The sequence below is a fragment of the Arachis hypogaea genome, chromosome 12, assembly GCF_003086295.3.
Source record: "Arachis hypogaea cultivar Tifrunner chromosome 12, arahy.Tifrunner.gnm2.J5K5, whole genome shotgun sequence".
In the NCBI taxonomy this organism is placed as follows: domain Eukaryota; kingdom Viridiplantae; phylum Streptophyta; class Magnoliopsida; order Fabales; family Fabaceae; genus Arachis; species Arachis hypogaea.
In genome coordinates, this window is record NC_092047.1 from 4252521 (window position 1) to 4260961 (window position 8441).

The 8441-nt window shown below is 32.4% G+C and overlaps 1 protein-coding gene across 2 annotated transcripts in view; it reads left to right on the forward strand.

The window, feature by feature from the left end:
* The first annotated feature begins 5017 nt into the window (after window positions 1–5017).
* Window positions 5018–8441, forward strand: part of LOC112726475 (putative disease resistance protein RGA3) — a 23140-nt gene continuing 19716 nt past the window's right edge. Inside the window, exons 1-2 of one of the 2 annotated variants that reach the window (XM_025775872.3) lie at window positions 5018–5205; window positions 5640–5714. The gene's annotated coding sequence lies outside the window, so the exon portion shown is untranslated. The remainder of the gene's footprint in view (window positions 5206–5639; window positions 5715–8441) is intronic. The other variant, XR_011868193.1, reaches the window with a different exon arrangement.

Sequence of the window (8441 nt, forward strand, 5' to 3'; positions counted from 1 at the left end):
AAGAAAAGAATATCTAAAGTACATACTGTGATTACCAAAATATAACTACGTAAGTTATTATTAATATAATAATATAAATTTTAAATATGTTAATATAAAATAGACAAATGATTTTTTTTAAATAAATATAGAGATTATTATATAAAAACTAATTTAAAAGTTATATGATATTAAATTAGTTAAGTGAAAAATATTAGTGCATTAAATAATTAAGACATAAATCTATCACATAATAAAAAATAATACATATAAAAATACTGAATTATATAATATTTTTTATATTTTTAAATACATATCTCGTATATAAATATAGTTTTTAAAAATTTTGAGGGGCCGAGGCCACTACTCGCCCCCCTCTAAGTCCGTCCCTGCCCAGAAGGATAAAGCCAAAACCATGATTTTTCTTTGTCGTCATCTTGACAAAGGATTGAAAAATGAATATCTTACATTAAAAGATCCTGCAGATCTTTGGAAAGACCTTGAAGAAAGGTATAATCATCAAAAGACGGTGATACTTCCTCAAGCCCGATATGAATGGATGCACTTGCGTTTACAGGATTTTAAATCCATAAATGAATATAATTCAGCAATGTTTTGAATCACCTCACGAATGAAATTATGTGGGAAAATGATATCTGATAATGATATGTTAGAGAAAATTTTCTCGACCTTCCATGCCTCGAATGTGCACCTGCAGCAGCAGTGTCGAGAAAAAGGATTTAAAAAATATTCTGAGTTAATTTCTTGCCTTCTTATTGCTGAACGCAATAATGAGATGCTCTTAAAGAATCACGAAGCGCGCCCAGCTGACGCCACCCCATTTCCTGAAGTAAATGCGGCAAATTACCCCAGAAGAGGTAAATGGCAAGGTTTTAATAACAAGAAAAATTATGGAAGGAAAAGGAATTATGTTCAAAAGAGAGGATCTCACCAGAAGTGGGATAAAGAAAGAAATATTGGGCAAAATAAATCAACAGAGGATAAGTGTTTCCGTTATGGTGGAAAGGGCAATTGGTCACGTACCTGTCGTACCCCAAGACAGCTAGTCGATCTTTACCAGGCATCTTTGAAAAAGGATGACAAAGGAAAGGAAACAAATTTTGTTTCAAATGATGCTGAAAATTCTACTACTCATTATGATGTATCTAATTTCTTTGAGGATCTTGAAGGAAATATTGGTCATTTGATTAATGATGGAATGGTTTAATATGTGAGATTGTTAAGCATCCATGTTAATAAATAATGTAAGAAACTTATTGTAAATTTTTATTTTCTATGTATTTAAAGTTTCAAATGTGATGTATATAAATAATAAAATATTAATGTTTATGCTTTGAAATCATTAAATGTGTCAAGTTTCAAAATAAAATTTTAGTATATGACATTATGGACAGTGTTTCTTAGAAAAATAATTTCGATAAAGTATTCAATTTAACTGTGCATACTACTCATTTTATTATTATTAATATTATTATTATTTGTCTTTGAAGAAAATAGCAATGATATATAATGAAGATGTATGCCTTGCGGATAGTGCAAGTTCGCACGCCATTCTCAAAAGTGATATATATTACCCATCTTGTGCCAAAAGAAGAATATGTTAATACTATTATTGGCTCAGGCAATGTGATAGAAGGCTCCGGAAGAGCTATAATTTTATTTTCCGGAAGAACAAAATTCATAATAAATAATGCACTATTGTCTACTAAGTCTCTGAGGAACTTATTGAGTTTCAAAGATATTCGCCGAAATGGATATCATATTGAGACAATGAATGAGGGAAATCATGAGTATTTATGTATCACAACTCATGATTCAAATAAGAAAGTTATATTAGAAAAATTATCCTCACTTTCATCTGGGTTATATTATACCAATATTAGTGCAATTGAATCACATGCCACTGTAAACCAGAAGTTTACTAGTCCAAATGAATTCATAACTTGGCACGACCGATTGGGTCATCCGGGAACAACCATGATGTGGAGAATTATTGAAAACTCCCATGGACATTCACTAAAGAACCAGAAGATTCTTAAATCTAGTGAATTTTGTTGTGCTGCATGTTTTCAAGGGAAGTTAATTTTAAGGCCATCACCAGTAAAGATTGGATTTGAGTCCCCTGAATTCCTATAAAAATTCAAGGTGATATATGTGGACCTATTCATCCACTATGTGGATCTTTAATATATAGTACCACAAAGGAATTAATTATGAATGAGGTGGAATGAAACTCAATAGTTGATAGTTTCTATTTAATATACTATTCCTTACATTGATTCATTGTTTAGATACAAGCTTATAAAAAAATTTTAGTCCCTCTAAAAGATTTTTCCTTTTTAACTATCCATTTATGCTCTTATTTTGTGTATTGGATCTGGCTTTCAAGTACTGATGATAGTTGGAGTTACTGATTTGGGATATTTGTATATGTTATTTTTCAACTTGGAGTTTAATTATCTTAATGTTTCATACAGAGAGATCCACAAGCGCATCTGTGTTGCTGGGAGTGATCCTTCACTTATGGAATCTCTAACTGAGCCTACGTGATCCCTTGATGGTATGTAAATTTGGCATCTTCTTTAATCTCTAAACAAGATATTTCCTTAATATCATCAAGTTATGATTTCATGAGACATTGACCCATGATTTTTATTGCTTTAGGTTATTTTAATATGCAGGTGAGCTTTTTTTCATCACAGATAGAAAAAATGATTTCTGGAATATCTATAGATGGATAATTTTCATTATCTTATTATTGTGCCTTTCTCAACTTCCATATATCAAGCAAGCTATCTTGTGCTTCTTATTGACAACAGGAGGTCATATATACTAATTCTTATTTACAGAATTTGTTGAAGTTGGATGCTTTAAGTGGGAGGAATGGTGCTGGTTCTCAGCCAATGCCAAGAGCTAAACAGACACTATCAAAAGTAGCTGTGACAAGAACGTCATCAGAGAAATATTCTGATTTCAGCTTGCCAACCTAACAATATTCTAAGGAGCAATCTAAATCATGTGAAATTTGCAGACGATTTGAGACTGTTTAAATCCAAGATTATGTGAGAAGCTTGAGGCAAAAAGAAATGGACTTTCTATGCCTCATTGTTTTACATTGTTTTATTTAATTCAGAGTAGAGATAGCAACATTTTGTATGCCTTATGTGTTAGAAAATGAGCGAAAGCATAATAAAAGGTATATTTTTAAGATTTTGTTTGAGTTATATAATATTTTATTTATGGATATTAATTTTTATTATTATGAAATTTTAATAAAAAAATTATTTGTTTAACATAATGAATCATTGAATAGGGATTATAGGAATATTTTTCATTGAATATTTATAGTTTCACCGAATTTTCAATTAAGTCCTTATATTTTTTTTCTTTTCAATTAGGTTCCTAAAGGTATAAAAGTAATTTCACAATTTACTAACATTTTTTTTGACGTTTAACGTTAATAGGGACTAAATTGAAAAAAAAAATTAACGTATAGGGACCTGATTAAAAGGAAAAAAAGTATAAGGACCTAATTGAAAATTTCGCGAAACTATAGGGACCAACAGAGTAATTAAACCTTAATTATTCGAAATGTCTCTCATTAAGTATATTTTATTTTTAATTGGTTGTGAGTCCTGCTAGAGAGACAATGAGATATCTATATAATATGTACAATTGGTTGTTTATTTGACCCAATCTAAATTAAAAATGCAAATTAACCCTTATTTACCCTAATCCCAAATAGCCTGTTCAATTTTGTGTTATTGACCACCCATTTACCCCTAATTCAAATTTATCCATCATTAACCCTTTTGCACCCACCGTTTCCCTAGTCCCCCAAACCCCCACTTTGCTCCGCAAAACCCCCCATCCCCACCCCGACGTGTGCGCTGCAAGCTGCATCCCGCCACTGCAAACCGGCGCATCCCTCATCCCCGACCCAAACTGCAGCGCTCAGCCTCCGCGCGCCTACTCCTGTCGCAGGAAGGAACTGCTTCGCACCTGAAGCAGTTGAACATCCGACCTTTGCGGCGCCGCGTGAACCGGAATAGTGATCGTCACCCACGCAAACCGCAGAACCGAACCTCCTAAACCAACCATCCACGCGTAAAGTAATTGTGAACATCCAGTTATACGTAGACAAGAACATCCGACATTTGTGCGTAAAGATAATCATGTAAGCAATAAGTGGTATCATATACGCAGAATGACTATTGACTATCTATTTTGTTTAATAATTAACCATCCAGATACATATTGAAATGAACCTTCAGTTATGGTCCTGGTTGGAGTTGCTGCGATGGTTGCAACGTGGGTTGCTGCGGTGCGGCGAGAATAACGCACACGATCGTAATGTACCAGTGGTGGGTGGCCTTTGCGCACGGCGGTGAGAAAGGTGTTGGTTGGAGTCGTTGCGCTGGTGCGGTGCGACGAGAACAACGCACACGATCGGAAGGCAATGGTGGTGGGTGACCTCTACGCACAGCTGGGAGTACCGAGAAGAAAGAGATAGAGAGGATAAGACTGTATAAAGAGAGAGTCTGTGTGTTGGTATAACTGATTGCAATCCTAATTTGTTTCAAATTTAAAATTAAAAACTATTCAAAAATTAATTGATTATGATTTGGTTTTAATTATAATTTAATTCTTATTGTACACATTGTACAATATACATATATTGGCTCCTTATACTTTCTTGTTATGATAATTTAATTCGGTATCATTATTGATCATCAATAAGATTGACATTATATATATATAATGGGATAAAAAAACAATATTAGTAGAGTAAAGTTCATATGTTATGTATTATTACTTTTAAAAGTTCATATACCTTTCTGACTGAGAAGGTTTAGAATCCCATTTTATATAGTATATACTTTGATGAAGAAATCATCCAAGTAATCCAATGCAAACTTAACTTTATTGTTTAATGTTTCTAAAATGATTTCAAGAAGAAAGATTTATTTTGCGTGCTTTATGATATATTCTCTTAAGAACCGTTTTGTTTGATTTCATAATATAATTGCTCTTCTTTTAATTTATGTTATCCTGCAAAGAACAAAGTCCCTTTCTCTCACTCTCAGCACCTCATCTATCCCATTCTCAAATTAAACTCTTACTCTTAATTAATTCCATTCAGCAACTTATCATACATTATTTTCGCCTCAATTTATTTGTGGCACACAAGTTTGACACTCTTCCGTAAGTGGTTTTTTTTTCTCTACAATGTGTAATTATTATTATTATTATTATTTTTATTTAATTTATACCAGTGATGACGAGGATCCTAAAAACATTTGTTAAGGTTATTAAAGTAGTAAATTTCATGGATAAATAATTTTTAAATTAAAATTCAATGCATTAAACACTAAAAAAACTAGTTATTTTTTAATGGATTATCAAAATACTTGAAGTTGGCTAACACCCCTTTCAATTTCATGTCAAATCTTTTTTCCTCTAATATATACGGTGTCAACTTAATATAGAGTTAGAGTTAGATTTATTTTGTATATATGAAATGTACAAATACATACATCTTTATAACACTTGGCCTATTTTGATGAACATATGTTCTACCTCTATTAGCAATGTTGAAATAATCATGATTTGTTTCCTTCTTCTATTGTGGCAATTAGATTCGAGTCCTAAGATTCTTGAAGGTTCACTTGGATTATCAGGTTTAATTTGGAGATTATATTATAACTTACCAGGTTTGTATCTCGTCCTTCATTCTTTGTTAGCATATCATTTCACATTAGAACGATGATTTATAATGAGAATAAAATAAATAGTAAAATTTAGACTATTACTATATTAAGTCATAAAGTTTCTTAATAGGTTTTAACCTTCGCCATTTATATAATTATATTATATAAATTTGTCTTTTCTAAATTCATATCAAAGTTGTCAAATTCACAAACCTAAAAAAATTCGTAGAACTCACCTAAGACTAGTAAACTTGCATGAGACTAATAAATTTGCATGAGTTTACTTGTTATGAATTTTTAAAGAAAATATGTATATATCGTCATACATAAAATATGTATATTTACTTAAATCTAGGCATTTAAAATTAATAACTTTAACCCAAAACACATAATAAACTAAAATATATAGTAATATAAGTTATAATAAGTATTATACATTCAAATCCTCTACAATTATATAATAAATACTTATAATTAAGCACTCTGAGTCTAAATCTCAACATTAAGACAACATAAAACATACACAAAGATAATCAAAGCTAGCAGACAAAATAAAAGAAATACAACTAATCAATGATTAAAAGTTGTATTAGACTAAACTCAAATCTTCTAACATCAATCTTCATGGCATCATAAATTGAGGAACTTATTCCATAACCAACATTCTCAAGCACTCTGCCTGTCCTTAACAAATTCAAAATCATTCAACAACCACTCTTAAAGTATTTAACTTAAAAAAAAAACATTTGACAATTAAACATTCAAGTTCAACAGTTTATTGACAATTAAATTTAATCAAGTTACTAACAATCATGAACCATCATTTAAATAAACTATTAACATATAAGAATTTAGCATAAACATAAATTATAATTAATTATAATACTGTAATGAGGAATTAATAAGTAGATGCTAACATCTCACTGAGGCACCTAAGAGAAATAATATATAAACAGCTTAGCCTTGAGAATTATCATGGGATTAAAAACAAAGACAATTCAAAGCAATTAATCTTTGTAAGAATTAGTTTTGGTAAAACACCTCGCAGTATAAACCAAGCATGTTCTTTTGCATTACAATAGAAAAATATAATATGCAATAACTAAAGCAAAAAAAATTAAAAGAGAAAAAAAACCTATCAGAAGTAGGGGCTCAAAGTAAGGAAACTGGGGCAAACTCAAAAGCTCAACTCAATGAATCAAAACTAGATGCAGCAATGACTAGGTATCCAACAACGATGGCCAGCTGTGATGACAAGGATCGACAGCCAGGAGACATAGCAACGATGGAGAATGACAAAGCAGATCGACCGAAAAGAAGAATCCCTTCACCGCTAGTTTTGCACGATAACTTCTATCTGGTCGTGATTGTCACACTTTATTTTTAAATCCATTTGTTACTGTACAAGATGTCTCCGGTACGGGTTGAGAGATGGATCGAGAACTTGCGGGTCGAGGCGGATGCCAGATTATTGACTGGAGCAATGGGGGTGGTACCTGCAAAGACACTCCGACGCTCAAGTCAGAATGGATCTAAGAGGTATAAGGTGTGAGGAATGAATGAATACCTGGAGGACCTGGGTCCTCTATTTATAAGTGATGGTAAATATTTATTTTCTTTCTTTTTGGCTAAGATAAGGGAGACATTGAATTCGAAAGTGGTTCGGAGCTCTGGTGGTGTTCGGCCTGGAAGGCGAAGTAGTCGGACCTGGTAACGGGTGGGGACCGTTCGGGTGTAGGATCCGTATATTATATTGCTTTCTTCTGTCGAGTGGACAAGCTCACGTCTTGTTTTACTAGTGCTTCTTTTTTTTGCATGGCTCATCCATAAAAAAATGTGGATTTCAAACTCTTAAAGGTGATGGTTTCAATAACAAAAAATATGATCATGATAAGTATCATATGGCATCATGTGATTTTTCAGTTCACGTGTTGTCTGTGAGCTTCAGCTGTCCTTGTTCAACTTGCTCAGGTTCTGCTCAGAAGTGTCCTTTTCTCTAGACTTTTATTCATGTATATTGTATTAGTTTCTTTAGTGCTACTGTTATTTTTTCTCTTTTGTACTCGTTTTCATCAATATAACATCTCTACTGAAATACTTTGTGGATAGTGGAATCCAAACGATTACTTCCTTTACATGGTAGCATACCGGTCTAAGAAGATTCAGTCTTTCTTGTCTCTTTTTGTTTATGTTAATCATAGCGGTTGTTTCTTTCTTTTCTGCAAATAGACAACACCATTTTCCTGAGCTGTATATGCAACTATGAATTGCCTCTGAATACCCTCGTGCTTGTAAAATATAGTGAAATCACCATCAGTGTATTTTCCTCCCTTGTCTGTCCTCAAGCACTTTATTTTCTTCTCACTTTCACGCTATATTCGTGCTTTAAACTCCTTAAATACTAGAAACACATCTGACTTCTTCTTGATGGAAAATACCCAGACTCTTCGTGAGTAATCATCTATGAAGGAGACAAAATATTTTGTTCCTCCTAATGATAATTCTGGTGATTCCCACACATCAGAATGAATCAAGTCTAGTATGCGTTTGCTTTTAGCGGTTGATCTTTCAACTTTAATCTATGCTGTTTGCTTGTCACAAGTGCTCATAGAAAGGTAGATTCACCGTTTTAAGCCATGGAAGGAGATTATATTATGCAAGAACCTATAGACCACATTCTGACATATGGCCTAATTTGTGATGTCACAATATCGTTGTGTCTTCTTGGTT